The sequence below is a fragment of the Lissotriton vulgaris genome, chromosome 2_1 (genome assembly GCF_964263255.1).
Source record: "Lissotriton vulgaris chromosome 2_1, aLisVul1.2, whole genome shotgun sequence".
Lineage (NCBI taxonomy): Eukaryota > Metazoa > Chordata > Amphibia > Caudata > Salamandridae > Lissotriton > Lissotriton vulgaris.
Window position 1 is genome coordinate 16,107,153 of NC_141687.1, and position 20,772 is coordinate 16,127,924.

A 20,772-nucleotide genomic window follows, 5' to 3' on the forward strand; every position below is an offset into this window, starting at 1 on the left:
GCTCCGATGCCTTTTGGCCAGATTTACACTCCACAAATACGGCCTACATACATACATACATGCATGCGTACTTACATACATACATACGTACTTACATACATGCATACGTACTTACATACATGCAAGCATACGTACTTATATACAGCAATAGATCCAAACTCTCATGTAATTTGAAATGCATTTACAAGGTTCTCGTGTTTGGTATTACCATTGAGAAACCACCATATATTTTTAATGCTTGTCATGCCTTCACCTTGCAATCATAAGACCAGGCACTTTACTTGATATGTCACTCCAGAATACTGCCATGGTTCCTAATCACCGTAGTTCACCTTGTGACTCTACCCTCCTTCCCCATCGTGGCACGTCTTCCACATCTCACATACCCCCATCCTGCAGGCTACACATGTCCATCTCTCTTCACAACACGTAAATAGCTTTGGTATATTTCCTCCCCTTCCCAACCACACTACTGAATCAAGAAATAGGATTAAATTACAAATAAATATGGTAAGACTAGTACTAGTCACCCAGTGTTCTGTCTATTTAGTTCCTAACTACATTTTCGAACACAAACCCACCCCAGCTACAACTGTAAATTGTCCTGTGGAGTCCTGTGTGATTACGTAAAGTTTAACCAGCTGTAGGAACAGGACCTTGGATCCAGTCTTCCATCCTGTCTCTCTTCACTGGGATGGTTACTCTCTGTCGCTGTGTTCTTTGTCGTGTCCATACTCACCTCCTGCCATGCACAACGTTTACTATAACAATAGGGTGTTGTTCCTGTTGCGCCTTGCTCTTTGTTGGCCATTTTCTTACACTGTGAGTGTTCTCTAATAAATCCATCATACCTGAACATGAAATGTTTCATGTTCACCTACATGTGGCATTAGCACATGTGCGCTGCATACCTCTGTCTCTGGTGTTGGGCTTGGACATTACAAATTGTTTTTCTTCAAAGAAGCTTTGAGTCACAAGATGTGAGGTTACTCCTCCTTTCGTTCATCAGGTGCACAGGCTCGGCCATGTTTAGCGACTCCTCCTTGCGTTCATCAGGTGCACAGGCGTGGCCATGTTCAGCGACTCCTCCTTTCGTTCATCAGGTGCACACGCTTGGCCAAGTTCAGCGACTCCTCCTTTAGTTCGTCAGGAGCACAGGCTCGGCCATGTTTAGCGACTCCTCCTTGCGTTCATCAGGTGCACAGGCTCGGCCATGTTTAGCGACTCCTCCTTTCGTTCATCAGGTGCACAGGCTCGGCCATGTTTAGCGACTCCTCCTTGCGTTCATCAGGTGCACAGGCTCGGCCATGTTTAGCGACTCCTCCTTTCGTTCATCAGGTGCACAGGCTCGGCCATGTTTAGCGACTCCTCCTTGCGTTCATCAGGTGCACAGGCTCGGCCATGTTTAGCGACTCCTCCTTTTGTTCATCAGGTGCACAGGCTCGGCCATGTTTAGCGACTCCTCCTTGCGTTCATCAGGTGCACAGGCTCGGCCATGTTTAGCGACTCCTCCTTTCGTTCATCAGGTGCACAGGCTCGGCCATGTTTAGCGACTCCTCCTTGCGTTCATCAGGTGCACAGGCTCGGCCATGTTTAGCGACTCCTCCTTTTGTTCATCAGGTGCACAGGCTCGGCCATGTTTAGCGACTCCTCCTTGCGTTCATCAGGTGCACAGGCTCGGCCATGTTTAGCGACTCCTCCTTTCGTTCATCAGGTGCACAGGCTCGGCCATGTTTAGCGACTCCTCCTTGCGTTCATCAGGTGCACAGGCTCGGCCATGTTTAGCGACTCCTCCTTTCGTTCATCAGGTGCACAGGCTCGGCCATGTTCAGCAATGGCCCTGAGATTCATGCAATCCTGGTGTTGAAGGCCAAACTGCTCCACTTTTCAAGGATCTGTGCTGTCAGCTCCTATTCAACAAGACCCCTCGATGGGACCACTCTACTCCTGCTGACTGCAACCGATTGGATTCTGCACCCTGGAGTCCTGGATCCGGTCTTCGACTCTGCTTCAGCCCCGGCGGAGCTCACCTGACGAAGGCAGGAGGGATGGGGGTGATCGAAAGCACCTCTTACCAGTTCTGTTCAAGGTGCAATTTGAAGTACTCCTGGCCAGACCAGCCTGTGGTTGCAACCTCTGCCTCTCCTCCCACAACAGGACTTCCTGTGAGCTCTGCCTCACATTTTGGTGTATGAAGGCCTTAAGGAACCGAAGGGAACGGCATGTGGCACACACATGAATACAGCAGCAGTCATCCTCCAAGACATCCAACATTTCAACATTTTCAGCAAACAGGACCCTCCTAAATCCTCCGGGTCCACCCGACGACCCGCTCAGAGACATGGCCCTCAGGCTCCTCCACTTAAGAAGATCAAGACGGAGCATCCGCGGCATCTACATAAACAGGGCCTTGCACCAAGAAGACGGCGAGGGGAGTGAGCATTACTTGGGCACACAGCAGGGGCTGAAGGTCTGCTCACATAAAGGTCCCACATGAGTCCGGCATCAAGCTCGGGGCAGGGCAGAAGGAAAACTGAAGCCTCGAGCGTACTGCTGCTCTCCGGCTCCTGTCACCACGGAGACAAGGCCTTAGAGACGAGCAAGCTCCCACCGAAGAGCGTCGAGCCGAGACATTCTGAGACCACCCCAAGTCAGAAGGGGGCAGACCCACCACACTTCAGAGCCAAAATCGCCACCCAGACCATGTGCTGAGATGACAGAGAGGGCCCTTCCCATGGGGAGATCAGAGGAATCCAAGGCCCCCATCCTGGAGAGGCTGGTAGATGAGCGTGATGCAGGGCAGAAGCGTCTCGTCATGCACCCAGAAACTGGCAAGATTTCCGACAAGCTGTTCCCAGGAAAACTATCAACCATGCCTCTGATGCTCCCTGGCATCTGGTATCCAAGAAGGATAAGGACAAGACTACAAGCCCCACAATCTCCTCCTGCATCTCCACCACCAGTACCTCCTCCTGCACCACCACTACCACCATCTCCTTCTTCACCATTACCACCACCTCCTCCTGCACACCCACTACCACCATCTCCCTCTGCACCATTACCACCACCCCCTCCTGAACACCCACCACCAACATCATCTCCTGCACCACAACCATCATCATCTCTTCCGGCACCACCACCACCCTCTCCCCTGGGGCAGGGGACAGTGATGACTACAATGTTAACCAAGTGGATAATGCAGATTCGGAAACGTAGCCAGCCAAGTTATCCTCGCCAGATGATACCAGAACGTACCATGCCGTCATTCAGACACCGACCCGCTGTCAAATTAGACATACACGTCTTAATGGATGAGGGACACGTTTAAGTGGAGACCCTCTAGAAGATAGAAAATACTGTCCACTTCCTCCATGATAGAACTAGAGCTACATGTTGCATAGTTACACTACATAACCCAGAATGCACTGCAAGGGAGGCGGGTTGTGTGTTGTCCCATACTGCTTTGGGACCGATCAGGTGATGGGGAGGTTCTTCAGCCTCCAGGTGCAAGGTTGGAGTGCTTGGCTTTCCTTGTTGGTTTTCCTTGTTTGGTCCCAAGATTTGGAGTATCTGGAAATCACCCTGTCCGAGCTTTCCTGGATATTGAGTGCTGCCCGAAGTGTGCCATACCTTTCAGGATTCTAATATTGTATACCGAGCGCGTGTAGCGCCAATACATTCCCGGCAAGCGGCCTCTGCTGTTTTGTTGAAATGCGCTGTTCCCTTTTTCCCTCAGCGCGAGCCCGCGATACTTACGAACGCGTATGCGTGAACATTTTGTTGTTGTTATTGAAGAACTTTATTCAGCGCACAGTCGCGCTGCACCGTCTGATTGCCTTGCCTTGGATTACTTAGCTTCCCACGTTACAGGTTAACATGAGGACGCGTTAAACATATTTCTGTTGCCGGAATTGTGCCAGTTTCCCTTTCTTAAATTTCTACTAGACACTGCAGGGCAACAGGACCCCCCACCCCACACTTGGCATGCATCCCACAAATAACACACTAGACACCAGTGTTAGATTGGGAAGAAATTATTTTATTACATACAACGTTATGTAATCATAGTGGGTTATCTTACGGGCAATCCAAGGGCAGGCCGCATTCTCGCCACCTGCCCGCCTGATGAGCCATATTATGAATAGAGGGGTTCGACCCATGTGGTCAGTGGGACCTGGGTAATAGGTTGAGATATATGAAGGGGTCCCTGACCAAACACACAACAAATACTTGAAATTTCACTTAATTATTTGAATAGAAACAACACAAAAATGATGGTGGACAGTGTTTTTATTATCACTGCACCAAAAACCATATATTGATGGTTATTATTATCAATCTTGGGTTAAGGAGTTCGTGTAAGTAGATGGTGGTCTACGTTTCGACCCAAAGGTGTAGGATAATGGATCCTTACTCGCGGGTCTTCATCAGGACGTTGGGGGGGTGAAGGAAGGAGTGGGGCTGTGTCCTGGTCTTGATGCCAAGGCAGGATATGTGGATTATGTCCGTATTTCTCAAACACAGGCGTTCATCCGAGGTGGATTGTACAACAATCACACAGAAGGAGCAGTCACAGCACGTCTCCTTTACAGTAGTTGAAAGCTTCGTAACTAGTGCGTCCCAAAAGTGGATCGAGCACAACCGGCCGCCGTCCGTGGTCGGTCAGAAACGGAGCCAGCGTCAGCGCGTGTCAGCCTGGAACCGGGTGTGACTGCTCCTTCTGTGTGATTGTTGTACAATCCACCTCGGATATCCTACACCTTTGGGTCGAAACGTAGACCACCATTGTTAGACGGACCGGGAGGGTCGGCCGAGGATAAGGGGAGAGGTCTCCGGGGAGAGCCGTCTCCAGCGATCGTACAGACAAGTAACTTCCCCCCCACAGACGGACACCACACAAGGTTAAAGTTCAACGAGACTTTATAGGCAATTCTTTAAGTTTACGATGGAATGGTACAAGGAGGTCTGGACTCAGGGGTCCCCTCGATTCTAGTCTCTGGTTTGGGAAAAGGGTAGCGGGACAGTCTTGTTACCACAAAGAGGAAAATAGCTCTCAATCCTCGAGCTCGGCGTTCTAGATGATCGGGCCGCGGCGGAGCCAGCAGGTCCCGAGATGGACGAAGGAAACGACGGTCCGCGGCGGAGCCTGCAGGTCCCGATGAAGATGATGGTTACAACGGTCCGCGGCCACGCCAGCAGGTCCCGACGACGATGAAGGATATGAAGGTTACGAAGGTTGCGGCAGCACCAGCAGGCCAGACGATGGTGCACAAGACAGAGCTACGGCAGCGCCAGTAGTCCGTCAAGGATGAGTTCTTCTTTGCGTCTCTCGACTCCAAGATACAACTGCCTTCCTGCTCTGGAGCTGCCCCAGTTATAGGGCTGGTGTGCTTTGATGTCCGGACCCTCGCACTTGGAGGTCGGGAGGTCCGGGATGAGGGAGTCCAGACACCCAGCAGGGGGGTGGAGCCGGCGCCCGGGGAGGCGATGGGCGAGCGGCACTTGGCGGGGGAGAGCCATCGACACCTCTTTCTCCCATTGACTTGCCAAGTAGCCCGCTCACCTCCTGGGTGGATGGTGGTGCCGGGATGTCTGAGGCCGGGCCAGGCCCAGGGTTGAGGTCGATCGGGGGCCAGGCGGCCTCGTGGTGGAAGGTCCAAGATGGCGCCCCAGGATGGGCGCGAGGGCCGGCAGTGGATCGGACCCACGAGGTTGACATGCTCGAGGGCAGGGGTCTCTGAGGGGACAGAGGACGTGCAATGGTGGTGTGTGGTACTTGTGGGCCTGGACTCGGGCCTGGTTGGGCCGGGGGAGGCGGCCCTTCATGTGGCCTGTCCAACATGCGTCCCCCCCAGCTGAAGGCGGGGAGAGTTACCCATCTTCTTGGGGACTCTCCTCGTCGAGGCGGAAGAATCGGGACAGGCCATCCGCGTTGGCGTGATCTGGCCCAGGCCGGTGTTCAACTGTGAAGTCCATACCCTGCAGGGAGATGGACCAGCGTAGTAACTTCGGGTTTTCCCCCCGCATCTGCATCAGCCACTGCAGGGGTCGGTGGTCGGTCTGCACCCGGAAGTGGGTACCAAAAAGGTAGGGCCGGAGTTTCTTGAGGGCCCAGACTACAGCGAAGGCCTCCCTCTCTATGGTGCTCCAGCGTTGTTCCCGTGGTAGGAGTCGCCGGCTGATGAAGGCCACCGGTTGATCAAGGCCTTCGGCGTTCACTTGAGACAGGACTGCCCCAATGCCATGGTCGGAGGCATCCGTCTGGACGACGAACTCCCGGCTGTAGTCGGGGGCCTGGAGCACAGGGGCGGAACACATGGCGGCTTTCAATTGTTCAAATGCAGCTTGACACTCGGGGGTCCAGTCGACTTTCTTGGGCTGATTCTTTGACGTGAGTTCTGTGAGGGGCCCCACCATCGTACCATAGTCTTTCACGAACCTTCGGTAATAGCCCGTGAGGCCCAGGAAGGCTCGTACTTCGGTCGGGGTGATGGGGGGCTGCCAGGATTGGATGGCGGCAATTTTTAGCTGCAGAGGGTCCACCAGGCCGCTTCCCACCTGGTGTCCGAGGTAGGTTACAGACCCTTGCCCAATTTGACACTTGCTGGCCTTGATCGTGAGGCCAGCTCGCTGAAGGGCTTGCAGCACTGTTCGGAGGTGGTGGAGGTGTTCGGACCAATGGTGGCTGTATACAGCGATGTCGTCTAGGTAGGCGGCGCTGAATTCTTCGAGCCCCGCCAGGACCTGATTGACGAGCCGTTGGAATGTTGCTGGGGCATTCTTCATGCCGAAGGGCATGACTGTGAAATGGTAATGGCCATCGGGGGTGGAAAAGGCAGAGCGTTCTTGCGCCCGGGGTGTGAGGCCGATTTGCCAGTAGCCCGCCGTCAGGTCGAAGATACTGAGGTAGCGGGCAGCTCCCATGCGGTCGATTAGTTCATCTGCCCGGGGGATGGGATGTGCGTCTGTTCTGGTGACCGCATTCAAGCCCCGGTAGTCAACGCAGAACCGGAGTTCTGGGGTGGTGCCGGGGGCAGCTGCTTTGGGGACCAGTACTACAGGGCTGGCCCAGGGGCTGTCTGAGGGCTCGATGACCCCGAGCGCGAGCATCTTGGCTACTTCTTCCTGGATGCAGGCCCGTACCCGATCTGGCACGCGGTAGGCCCGGTGGCGGATAGGGGGGCTGTCCCCCGTGTCCACATCGTGCACACACCAGGAAGTGACACCTGGGGTGAGGGAGAACAGGCTGGCGAACTGTGACAGGAGGACTCGACACTCCTGGTGTTGCTCTCTGGTGAGGGCTTCCGAGAGTCGGACCCCATCCACGGAGCCGTCTTGCTCCCGAGTCCGTAGGAGGTCAGGGAGGGGCTCGGAGTCTTCTTCAGCCCCATTGTCTGTGGCCATCAGGAGGCTGAGTTCTGTACGCACAAAGTGGGGCTTCAGTCTGTTAGCGTGGAGGACCCGGAGGGGGTTCCGGGGCGATTCCATGTCGATGAGATAGGTGGCAGGGCCCTTGCGCTCGACTACTTTGAAGGGCCCCGTCCATTTGTCTTGCAGGGCGCATGGCTCGGTGGGGGACATCACCCATACCTGTTGGCCAGGTTCAAATTCAATGGAAGAGGCATTCCGGTCATACCACTTTTTCATGTCCTCTTGGCTGGCCTCTAGGTTAGCTTTCGCCAGCTCCCTGAACCGCCGGGTCTGGTTGCGGAGGGTTAGGAGGTACCGGAAGACATCTGGAGGGTTCTTTAGCGGGGGCATCTCCCAGCCTTCTTTGACTAGGCTGAGTGGTCCCCGCACTGGGTGTCCATATAGCAGTTCAAACGGGCTGAAGCCCAGGGATTTCTGAGGGACCTCCCGATAAGCGAAGAGGAGGCACGGTAGCAGCACATCCCACTGGCGACGGAGGGGTTCTTCCAACCCCCCTATCATCCCTTTTAGCGTGCGGTTGAACCGCTCAACGAGTCCGTTCCCTTGAGGGTGATAGGGGGTCGTGAATCGGTAGGTAACCCCGCACTGTTGCCAGAGGGATTTCATATATTTAGAAATAAAGTTCGTGCCTCTGTCGCTGACGACTTCGCGGGGGAAGCCCACCCGGGAGAAGATCCCCATCAGAGCCCGGCCGACTACCGGGGCTGTCACGGTCCGCAGGGGAACAGCCTCAGGGTAGCGGGTGGCGTGGTCCACTAGCACCAAGATGAATCGATGGCCTTGTTTGGTACGCGGGTCCAGGGGTCCCACGATGTCTATCCCGACCCTCTCGAACGGGGTGGTGACCACGGGAAAAGGTTGCAGGGGGGCCTTCAGTTTGCGGCCGCTCTTTCCACTGGCTTGGCACGTGGGGCAAGATCGGCAGTGCTGGTGTACATCGTTTCTCATTTTGGGCCAGAAGAAGTGGGTCACTAGGCGACTGTAGGTTTTATCTTGTCCCAGGTGTCCTGCTAGGGGGACATCGTGGGCCAGGTTTAGCAGAAAGTCTCTAAAACGGAGCGGCACCACTAGTACTCGGCTGGCCCCCAGCTCTGCGATTCTTTGCTCACTGTACAGCAGATCATTGTCCCAGTAGACCCAGTGAGTTCCGGAGGTATCCCCTGCGCTTTGGGCGAGCGCTTGCTGGCGGAGTCCCTCGAGGGAGGGACAGGTCTTCTGTTCCTGGCGAAATTGCTCTTGCGTGGGCCCCCCCTCTTGAGGCCACTGGTCGAGGTTAGCGAGGTCGGAAGGTTGAGCTGGTTCGGGGGGGACGTCATGGTCGGTGGTTTCGGCTGGGGCGACCGGAGGCGGTGGCGCCGGCCATTCGGGTTCTTCTGGGCGGTGGTTGGCACGGGCGGCCATGGACCGGGTGGTGACACACGCCCCGTCTGGGACGCCTAACATCCCCAGGTGTTCTCTTCGTTCTACGGCTGCCCACGGAGAGCTTTCAAGGTCATTCCCCAGGAGGCAGTCTACGGGGGCATCGTCTCGGACCGTTACCTTCAACATGCCGGAGACCCCTCCCCATTCGAAAGGGACGCAGGCCATCCGACACAGACTTTCTGAGTTATCGGCTGAACGTACCGGGCAGAGAATGTTCGGTAGATATTGTTCTGGGGTCACCAGGTGACAGCGGACGGCTGTTACACTGGCCCCGGTGTCACGAAGGGCTTCGGCCCGGCGTCCATTGATGCTCACCCATTGGCTGTACTTCTGGGTGTTAGCGGGTAGGGGGACCCACGGGACCATGTCTCTCCCCCCTAAGCAGGCTAGGGCCATGGCGGCTGGCTCCCATTCTTGATGCTCTTGTTCATATTCCTCTTGTTCCTCTGTGATCTGTTCCTCCCCTAGGGCAGCAGCAGCCACCTGGCGGGGTCTTGGGCTCTGGTACTGGGGGCAGTTTGGGTCGTTCGCATAGTGGCCGACTCGTTGGCATCGATGGCACGTAACATTGGCTCGGTAACCCGGTCGCGCCGGGGTGCTGCCCCGGTTGGCCGGGGGGGTGGTGCTGGTAGCGGGGGCGACCGGGGCGTTGTCTCTTCCTCGTCCTTGGCCCCCTCCTCCCCCTCGGGGACGGTGCTGACCATTGTTGTTCCGGTTCTGTTCGTAGGACCCATTCCGGCCCACTCTGGTGATCTCCCACCGGTCAGCTTCGGCTGCGAGCTGCCGGGGATCCGTTAACTTGCTGTCGAGGAGGTGCTGGCGGAGTTCAATGAAGCAATTGTTCGACAGATGCTCCCATACCATAAGATTAAACAGTTGTTCGTAGGTTGTGACGTTGCTTCCTTTGATCCAGCCCTCGAAGGCTCGGCTAAAGTAGTTTACATAGTCCACCCAAGTTGTACCCGGGATGCGGGTGCAGTCTCGGAACCTCTGACGGTACATTTCGGGTGTGAGGCCATAGCGGGTGAGGAGTGCAGCTTTCATATGGTCATAGGAGGTCATCTGGTGGTCCGGGAGCTGTAGCAGGGCATCGCGGCCCTCATTGAGGAATCTCCCCCATAGACCGGCTCCCCAATCGCTTCTATCGATCCGGTGTGCAGTCATAGCGATTTCATAGGCCTTAAACCATTGCTGGATGTCGTCCTCTCGGAAGTATTCTCGAACGACATCCTTGGGGATGTGTACCTTTTTCTCTGTTGCCCCTGGGGAGTGGGGTTGCTCGGGCACCCCTACTCCTTTATTCTGCTTGCGTAGGTTGATCTCAGCTAGGTTCCGCTCGTGTTCGTACGCTAGTTTCTTTTCCTCGAGCTCCCTTTGTCTCTGTTTCTCCTCGCTTTCTTCTCGGAGACGCAGGTGCTCTAAGTTTATTTTTTGTTCGGCCAACTTAAGCTCAACGTCCATTTTGAGTCGGGCCATTTCCAGCTCGTGTAGTCGGGTTTTTTCTCTTTCCTGGATCTCGTCTTGCGAGAGACCCGTTCTTTGCTCTTCAGGGGCCGTGGTGGTTTTTGCTGCGGTGCTCTGATCGGGGGTTCCGGCGGCCCCGGTTTCTGCCCAAGACTCTAGGGCATGCTTAAAATCGTCTTTGGTACTTAGTCCGGTGGTAGCGATACCTAGTTCGATGCAGAATTGTTTTAGTTCACGATGGCTGTACTCATCCAATTTCTCCATCTGGAACTTCTCGGTTGATCCGCTTTCTTTAGTTGTCATTGTGATTTCGTCGTGGGGTGAGCTACTCTCTGTACGTTTATGCGGTGATTCGGATCGCGCCGCTGGCCACCAATGTTAGACGGACCGGGAGGGTCGGCCGAGGATAAGGGGAGAGGTCTCCGGGGAGAGCCGTCTCCAGCGATCGTACAGACAAGTAACTTCCCCCCCCACAGACGGACACCACACAAGGTTAAAGTTCAACGAGACTTTATAGGCAATTCTTTAAGTTTACGATGGAATGGTACAAGGAGGTCTGGACTCAGGGGTCCCCTCGATTCTAGTCTCTGGTTTGGGAAAAGGGTAGCGGGACAGTCTTGTTACCACAAAGAGGAAAATAGCTCTCAATCCTCGAGCTCGGCGTTCTAGATGATCGGGCCGCGGCGGAGCCAGCAGGTCCCGAGATGGACGAAGGAAACGACGGTCCGCGGCGGAGCCTGCAGGTCCCGATGAAGATGATGGTTACAACGGTCCGCGGCCACGCCAGCAGGTCCCGACGACGATGAAGGATATGAAGGTTACGAAGGTTGCGGCAGCACCAGCAGGCCAGACGATGGTGCACAAGACAGAGCTACGGCAGCGCCAGTAGTCCGTCAAGGATGAGTTCTTCTTTGCGTCTCTCGACTCCAAGATACAACTGCCTTCCTGCTCTGGAGCTGCCCCAGTTATAGGGCTGGTGTGCTTTGATGTCCGGACCCTCGCACTTGGAGGTCGGGAGGTCCGGGATGAGGGAGTCCAGACACCCAGCAGGGGGGTGGAGCCGGCGCCCGGGGAGGCGATGGGCGAGCGGCACTTGGCGGGGGAGAGCCATCGACACCTCTTTCTCCCATTGACTTGCCAAGTAGCCCGCTCACCTCCTGGGTGGATGGTGGTGCCGGGATGTCTGAGGCCGGGCCAGGCCCAGGGTTGAGGTCGATCGGGGGCCAGGCGGCCTCGTGGTGGAAGGTCCAAGATGGCGCCCCAGGATGGGCGCGAGGGCCGGCAGTGGATCGGACCCACGAGGTTGACATGCTCGAGGGCAGGGGTCTCTGAGGGGACAGAGGACGTGCAATGGTGGTGTGTGGTACTTGTGGGCCTGTACTCGGGCCTGGTTGGGCCGGGGGAGGCGGCCCTTCATGTGGCCTGTCCAACAACCATCTACTTACACGAACTCCGTAACCCAAGATTGATAATAATAATCATCACGGGAGTTTCTGTTTCATGTGATATGTTCTACTTAACATGTGTTTTTTCTTGATCTTCAACATATGGATCAATGATAATGATGTTTTCAGTTGTGGATTGGTGCTTAATGATTTTTTTGATTAGTGATGTTAACTAATTGAAACACACCCCTTCCCTTGCACTCCTCCCCCTTCCTTTGTGGGCGCACTTGAATTTTATATACTATACTAGCAATTGCAAAATCAATATATGGTTTTTGGTGCAGTGATAATAAAAACACTGTCCACCATCATTTTTGTGTTGTTTCTATTCAAATAATTAAGTGAAATTTCAAGTATTTGTTGTGTGCTCGCCTGATGAGCCAGGCAGCACCGTGGCGAACCACCATGTGCTGTGCTGCCCCTTATGGTAAACATAATACTAACGCCCCTTGCGGGGCGTAGCTAGGCAATCCCCCAGTTGCACAGGCCCACAACTGCCCGAAGGACTACTGGGGCGCCGACACATGTTCCTGGAACCTCCCATGAGGCCCCAGGTCCTAGGCTCTGGCACCCTATGTGCCCGCTGAGGTACAGTGCTGCATCTCTCTGCTTCCGGATCGCCCTGTAACTCCGCCACAGTCCGGCCAGAGGCAACCGTCGCTGGCCGGGCCCCCCACTACCTAGCTTCCTTCCTACCTGCAACCTCTGACCATTTTGTATTGCAATTAACTTTCTCGGTTAACCGTGTCCCTACTAAGGTATCTAGCAATTTAATACTATTGTTGCATTACTTGCTACTCGCAGCCTTCAATCCTTAGCGTCCACAATTGGCACAGCCATATGACCAGACGCGTCCCGAAATCTAATAGATTATTAGTGCATGGAGAGCGTCATAATAAAAAAGGGGGGGATGCTGTTGGAGGTTCTTTTTACAGAAACAGCACTTTAGAGAATTCTGAAATGACAATTAGGGAAAGCTACAGGGCACGCTGTCACAGCTACTCCCAGAACTCCCACATCAGTAACGAGCCTCCACCCTGACATTTCCATCTCTCTGAAAACTAAATAAGTTATGGAGAGAAAACGAAGTAAATTACCAAGACTATCAGAAAGAAAAAAAAATCTTTTTCTCCAGCACATTGTGAGAATGGCAGTTGTCAGACTGATGCCGGTCTCGATCATTAGGCTGACATTGCTTTCTTTCGCCTTAGTCTATAGGAAAATTAAGCTCACAATTGCACTCTGTTAACCTTGCAATTCTAGCCTTTTGCCTTACCACTGCTTGAGAACCGAATAGTGCCCATCACTATCAGCATAAGAATGAACACAACTACTAATATCTATGGAGCCTATCCGCCCTGAGTTGCATTTACACGAGATTTATCCCAGAAAGCCTGCCAGATCCCCTGGAGGACCCGGCAGTGAGGGCCCGCGCTAGGCACGTTGGCTGCCGTTTGCCGGCCTCTCCAACTATCAACGATGAGAAGGGCCTGTTAAACAATGCAGTGCGTGTGTCCTGGAGTACTGGGATGCCGCTTTTCTCGTTAGTCACATTGTATCCTAACTGCATTGTGTGATCAAGAGCTCCTACGCTGTGCTGACCACACAGTTCTTCTCCTTAAAAGGCACCTCCCAAACTACGCGCCTTCTCTTTTCTGATCGAAGACCGAATAAAATAAATTCTCCTATACTAAGGAAGGGGCCTCCCAATGTTGCCAAGAGAATTGAGTCTGCTCACCGGTGTGCAAAGCCATTACCTCCTCGTTAGTCTTCCTCGCAACATGACTTACATAGTGAGCTTCAGCTCCACACCAGAACCCTCCAAAGCAAAAAGTTAACCTCCCATGCCTCCCATCCCTTCCCAAGATGGCCGACCCATTACCACCTGACCTCTATAAGAGGCGGGCCGGCCCAACCCATCAGCCTGTTTTTTTTGTTCTGCGCGTCATTACTCTCCAGATACGTCTTCAGGTAAGTGGTTCCTGCTGTTGCGGGAGCATGGGTCCTTGGCTGGTGGTCCTGCGCTAGCGGACTCTGGGGCTTTTGGACCTCTCCCCTTCCTTCCCCCGGTCTCTTTGGGGCTGGTTAGGCTCTGCCTTAGCGGGCCAAGGGTCAATAGGGGGGGCGGGCGGTGTGGTCTGGGGCTCTGTTATTTTGCTCCCATTTTCCCCGCGCCTCGCATTATCTTCGTTTGTGGCCGTGTTCTGGCTCACTATTATGGTGCTGCAGGGAGCCAGTAGCACATGCTGTGCATGCAGCCATGGATCCAGTTGGACAGCGTTTCCCTGGGTTCGAGACTACATCTAACTGTTTGGTACTTCGTTTTATGGGGAGTCACTATATTGTGCTATTTATATTGGTGACCTGTTTATTCCGTGTTCTCAGTCTTACGCCTGTGCTCTCTTGCGTTTTTTTTTTATGCCTGGATCCCCTTACGCCCTCTTTCTCGTGTGTGGTTCGCATACTCGGCGGGTGCTCTTGGGGCGTGTTCGCTTCGGCTACCTCCTGGGGGCTCTGGGGTTGCCAGTTTGCCAGTGGTTGACGCACATATTCGTTGTACGTTCCGTGTTTCCTCAGTGCTTGCTTCAGCGGCACATTTCCTGATATTGGAACTATACTGTGAGGATTTGCATGGTCCCTGCGCTAGGATGACACGCATATTCGTGTGGCGTTCCATGTTTAGCGTCTCCCATTGGGTTGCTCTCTCTGCCTTTTCGCAGGGTTCCTTGGTTTGGCTTGGGTCAGTGGTGCTTTGGCTCGGTGGTATGTCTCGTGCCTTGAGTGGTACACGCCAGTCTCAGGCCGGGGTTCTGTCCCTGCCGTTGTTCTAAGTGTGTCCTTGTGCGGTGCATTTATGGATTGCTTGTTATTCAGCGCCTGTGGCGTTGGGTTGTGGGGCCTCTGCTTCATGATTTGCTGTATTGCCTTCCGGGCTTTGGGCCTGTGGTCCTTTTGTCCTGTGGACTCCTGTCCCCGCTGTTTTTGTGTGGGGTCGGTCCCGGTTGCTTCCTTGTTATCCGTTTTCCGGGGGCTGTGGGCTACGGCTTTTCTGTTGTGGGCTTCCTGCTGTTGGGGTCTGTCCGTCCGTCTCTGGGCTGCGTCAGTTTTTTCTTGCTGACTGTTTCTGCTCCTGGAGGGCTCTCCTTGTCTTGTCGGGGTCCGCAGCTTTGCCGCTCCCCCCTGTCTCAGCGGGCGGCTCTTGCACCCTTTTCCTGTCGGCTTCCTGGTGTCGCCGTGCTTCTCCTTGCCCCCTGGGGGTCAGGTCTTTGTTGCGATCCTTCTTTTCCGGGCCTACGCTGCCCTTGGGGCTTTGGCCCTTTGGTGGCTCTGCTTCCTTTGGGTGGTACCTGCCTGGTCAGACATGGAATTTTTCGCCTGCCTCTGGTGGGGCGTGCGTTCTTCCTTTTTTGGTGTGGGGTCGCTTTTGACGGTTTCGCTGGTCCTTTCTCTCCGGGTCCTGTTCATGGGTTTTCCGGTTGGGGTTGTCTGCCTTGGTGGGGCCTTCCTCTGGTCGTGGTTTGGGTCTTGTGGGCTGGCGGTGTTTTCTCGCCCCGGTCTGTCCTTTGCGGATCCTCCCCTTCCTGTTGGTTTCGGTACCTCTGGCGTTTCCTTGGTTCTTGTCCCCCGACTCTTCCCGCTCTGTCTCCTGGGTGAGCTGGGTTCCTCCTGCCCGTATGTTGGTGGTGCCTTCCTCTGGCCATGCTTGGGTTCCCGGTCTGTGCTGGGTCGGTGGATTTCCCTGTGGTCGTTTTTCCCGTCTGGCTTCTATTTTGCCATTCCTTGGCTTCTCTGGGGTTTTCCCCTGCCTTGCTGGGGCTTGTTGGTCCCTGTGGTGGGTTTGTCCCCTGCCTCGTGCTCCGGGGTGTGTGCATGGTTCGCCCCTTTTTTGTCTTTGGCGCATTGGTACTGTCCTTGCCTGGGACATTTTTGGCTGCAGCTTTTCTGGCCCTGGGTGCTCATGTTCTCATCGCCTCTCCTTCGGTGGTTTGTGGGTCGGGCCTCTTTTGTGCCTGGTTCGGGTGTCTCCTGGGTCCGTCTGGCCCTGTCTGCTTCCTTTGGATCTCCGTTTCTTTGGCTCTTCGGCCTTCTAGTTTGGGCTCCCGGCTTTGCGCTTCCTGGGGTCCCTTTGCCTGCTGGCTGTTTTTTTGTTTCCAGCGGTGCTATAGGATTTCCTTGCGGGGCCCTGCGCTCCCGGTGTGGGTGTGTCCTCGTTTCTTTCCCCTGGTTTTGGGGTCCAGAGTCCTGTTGGCTCTGATGGCTCCCTGGGTATTTTGTTGTGGCTCGGGCTCGTCTTCACCCTGCCCTTCTGTTCTTCAAGCCTTTGGTGTGTTGCTGCCGCTCTCCTATGCCTGTTGGTTCTTCTTTGTCTCGCTGGGCTGGGCCTGGTTGTGGGCTGGCTGTCTGTTTGCCCGCCTGGGTGCTTTCTTCCTGGGCCGGTTGCTTGGTCCCTGTGCAGGGTGTTCCCGTACCTGGCCGATTGGCTTCTTTCTGCCTCTTCTCTCCCTTCTGGCCGTGGGCGGGCCTGTGGGTTTTCAGTTTTTTCACCTTTGCCTGGTTGGTTGTCCTCCGGGTCTCTTCGGTGTCGTTTCCGGCTCCTTTCCTGGGTTCGTTTTCCCTGGTGCCTGCCTGGGTTCTCTCCTTGGAGTCGCGGTCCCTTCCGGGGGTCCTTTGTTTGACGGGGTTTGTCCCCCTTCTGTTTCTTTTCGGCTCCCTTTTCCATTCTTCCGGCTCTTGCCTGTCTGTTGGATGGCTCTGGTGCCGCTTCCCAGTTTTTCTGGTTCGGCTCCCTCTTGGGTTGTGGTCGCCCTTGCGGTGTTGCTGTGTTGAGCGGACTGGTTGTCTCTTTCCACTGGTGATTTTATTTTTTTGTTGTTTGGTCGCTGTGGTAGGGATGTCCTCTGTTCGTTTTTTTGCTCCCCTCTTGCTTTGTGCTGCCTGTTGGGCTGCCCTGGTGTGTTGTTCGGGCCTGCTCTTTTCTGTTCTGGCCTTGGTTGCTGCTGCCTTTTTTGGCTCCGTGCGGTGCGATCCCGTGCCTTTCTCTGCCTTCCTTCGGTTGGGGCGGTTTTCCTGGCGACTCTTGGTGTCTCTGGGGTCCGGTTTGTTTTTCGGCCTTCCCGGTGTCTTCGGTCCCGGGTTGGTTCTACTACTCGTGGTTGCCTCTCTCCTGGGTGGTCCTTCCACTCGTACTGGTCTGTTGGGTTTGGCCTCCTTCGTGGTCTTCCCCTGGTCTGTTGGTTTCTTGTGTGTTTCCATGAAGCCGCTTGGCTTTGGTATGTGCTCACTATGTAAGTCATGTGGCGAGGAAGACTAACGAGGAGGTAATGCCCCGGTTACTTACCGGTAATCTTCATTACTCTGAGTATACTCTTCCTCGCCACATGAGTTCCCATCTCTCCCTCCCTGTCTGGCTATCGGCTTCATGTTTGTGCTTGGTGGTTTCAGGCTGATGGGTTGGGCCAGTTCGCCTCTTGTAGAGGTCAGGTGGTAATGGGTCGGCCATCTTAGGAAGGGATGGGAGGCATGGGAGGCTAACTTTTTGCTTTGGAGAGTTCTGGTGTGGAGCTGAAGCTCACTATGCAAGTCATGTGGCGAGGAAGACTATACTCGGAGTAATGAAGATTACCGGTAAGTAACCGGGGCATTCCACTTGAATCCTCACCAGGCCTCGCCAGGGCATAGTAAACATGCATCTTTCGTCATAACAGCTTGATAATTCAACTATGAGTGAAGCATGCGACCTACTTCTGATAATAGCCTGTGGATTGGATTACTCATTTTCACAATGCAACACATGGGATGAACATTATCTGGGTCTCTTACAGGGACGTGGCATAATAATTAAGGGTGTGGCTTAGAAACCGGCAAGCCAAAACCAATGTTTAGCATAATGTGTTGCCCAACTGGCCTTATGCTCTTACTGTCATGTAAACCAGATATATAATACCTCAAGTAACCATACCCTACACGGAGGCCTGGCTGGTGAGGGCAGTTAGCCCAAAAAACGGTCCCAGGAGGCTTGTTTCCGGTCCAGGAAAGCCAGGTTTGGCTATTCCCATGAGCAACAGGGTCAATACTGATTAGCATAAAGCTGTGTCTGGACTGGGGTGGCGAAGAGAGCTAAAGGACGATGAAGGGTTCCACCCAGATCCGTGACTGGGGTGAGTGTCTGAAAAGTATCACTGCTCCACCCATCATTCCCTTGTGTCTATTTTACTAAATGGGAATTTGCATCCAACGATACACACGTGTGTCACGATCAGCCCCAGAAACGCTTTAGTAAGACAAATTAGCGCTCTCCCTCCATCATGTATGGTTAAGAATCAAGTCGAGTGTCCTGTTTCAAGGTGACCTCATCTTCCACGAATTTCCTTTGTTTTTTAGAAGAGGTAAAGAAGCAATCACCACAGCACGACTGATCTCTAACTCTGGCAGACGCTGGCAGTTGTGCCTGCTTCTGGAGTAATCCTCAGGAATACCCCGTTATTGTTTTGATTTGCTGAACTACAGGAAGTTCTCGTCAGCATTTTTACTTTTGGTTACAAGAGCCCAAGGAGTCTTTTCCTGAGACACCCGTTCAGACCCTCATCAGCCGATGCACAAGTAAGTGTGGGATGGCACACAGTTCAAGGGAATAGTGTTCTAGTTTGGGGATTCTTTACTTGTAGAACTAAGAACCAGAAGTAATTGTTGCCTGTTTACTTTCTGTCCTTTATTTATACAGAGAGTTTGCCTCTGCCTGACTTGGACCCGCCTCATTTTGGCTGATTGACGAATCTGGTCTGACGTCCTTCTTGGCCTCTTCATTTTCTGAAGCTACCTACCTTTCTCTTGTGTGTTCTTTGGTGACACAGAGAGGGTGGTACCTTTGGGAGAGGTAGAGACATTAGCTTTGCTCCTGGGTAACGGTTACTTCTGCCTGGGACATCTGTGGCACCCTGTCACTCCACATGCTCACAGTCAGTCTCAAAACAGCCCCAGACCATTTTAAAGAAACAGTATCATGCGATTGACTGCCATGCAGGACTTCCCGTCTCCGAGATCAAACTGGAGGTCCAACACCACCTCCCGAGCATTCCATTAGAGTGGAACTTCACTTTGTACCCAGCGTAGCTGATTTGCTGTAAAAAATTAAGCACACCCAGATCACAAATTCCATGCAATGCTCCTCCACCTCGAACGCCGTCTCCCTCCATCTCTATCCACTCCTTCTCTGTCTCCCGCACACCTCCTGAACTGCTCCGCTCCTTCTCCTTCTCCAACAGGATAATTGCTCTGCCTTGCAAAAGATTGCCCAGCCTGCCCTCCCCTGTGGATTCCAAAGTTCGGCAGCACTAATAACGCCTCTCTGATGGACAGTGGCAGGTCTGCTGGAGCGGTCATGTAACGTTCAGACAGCATAGGGACTAGAATTAACCAGTGTTTCACTGCCCAAGCGATGGGAGAAGTAGGGAGGACCGATGGATGAGTGGGTCCAGTCCACAGTTAAAGTGTCTCCCAGTGAACCATGGCAGGTGGGACCATAACGACATCAGTGCCAAATACATGCCAGGAACTGTTATTGGGCCACATTAGGCGCGTACACTCTGCTTAATAACATCTCCTGTCCATCCAGCTTCCCGATCAGGTGGAGTCGTTATACGCCGATCAGGTGGAGCCGTTATACGCCGATCAGGTGGAGTCGTTATACGCCGATCAGGTGGAGCCGTTATACGCCGATCAGGTGGAGCCGTTATACGCCGATCAGGTGGAGCCGTTATACGCCGATCAGGTGGAGCCGTTATACGCCGATCAGGTGGAGCCGTTATACGCCGATCAGGAGGAGCCGTTATACGCCGATCAGGTGGAGTCGTTATACGCCGATCAGGTGGAGTCGTTATACGCCGATCAGGTGGAGTCGTTATACGCCGATCAGGTGGAGCAGTTATACGCCGATCAGGTGGAGCAGTTATACGCCGATCAGGTGGAGTCGTTATACGCCGATCAGGTGGAGTAGTTATACGCCGATCAGGTGGAGCAGTTATACGCCGATCAGGTGGAGCAGTTATACGCCGATCAGGTGGAGTCGTTATACGCCGATCAGGTGGAGTCGTTATACGCCGATCAGGTGGAGTCGTTATACGCCGATCAGGTGGAGTCGTTATACGCCGATCAGGTGGAGCCGTTATACGCCGATCAGGTGGAGCCGTTATACGCCGATCAGGTGGAGCCGTTATACGCCGATCAGGTGGAGTCGTTATACGCCGATCAGGTGGAGCCGTTATACGCCGATCAGGTGGAGCAGTTATACGTCGATCAGGTGGAGTCGTTATACGCCGATCAGGTGGAGCCGTTATACGCCGATCAGGTGGAGTCGTTATACGCCGATCAGGTGGAGTCGTTATACATCGATCAGGTGGAGCAGTTATACGCCGATCAGGTGGAGCAGTTATACGCCGATCAGGTGGAGCAGTTATACACCGATCAGGTGGAGCAGTTATACGCCGATCAGGTGGAGCAGTTATACGCCGATCAGGTGGATACCTTGAGTGTATCCCTCACAATCTGAAAATAATGGTTCCAGCCTCGATCTTGTTTAGCTCATCTACCCCCTTACATGCCAGCACACTCCATCACTATTCCCTCAGCTTTCGCGTCTAACACTTCTATCCACGCAGCCTTCATTACATCCTTGTTTTCTTATTTCCTTTTGCTTTTCATCCTCTCAGGTGCATTAACTTCTCCATTCCTTAACTTCCATTACTTGCCACATCGTCTCAGCTGACACCACATATTCATTCTTCATCCTCTCGCGTCCTCACCTCCTCTATGCACTCGTTGGTATTACCTTCTGCCATATTTCACTTAGAATACCTCTCAATGCTCTCACTTCCATTACCATAGTGGTTAGCATCTCTTTAGTCCTGTCTCTCCCATGTATACATCCTTTCACATTACTTTTCATTTCTACCTCTATCTCTCTTCACCTCTCCACTCCTCGCTCTTCAGCAGCAGTTGAACAGTTTGTTCTCTA

The 20,772-nt window shown here is 53.8% G+C and overlaps 1 protein-coding gene and 1 non-coding gene across 2 annotated transcripts in view; one reads left to right on the plus strand and one right to left on the minus strand.

Annotated features, from left to right (window-relative positions):
• LOC147729472 (unconventional myosin-X-like) overlaps window positions 1–20,772 on the minus strand; it is a 763,954-nt gene that overhangs the window by 100,232 nt on the left and 642,950 nt on the right. The gene's annotated exons all lie outside the window — the stretch shown is intronic.
• LOC147729473 (U6 spliceosomal RNA) lies at window positions 14,339–14,445 on the plus strand. Its single transcript, XR_015308856.1, has one exon. It is a non-coding gene; the product is annotated as a U6 spliceosomal RNA (small nuclear RNA).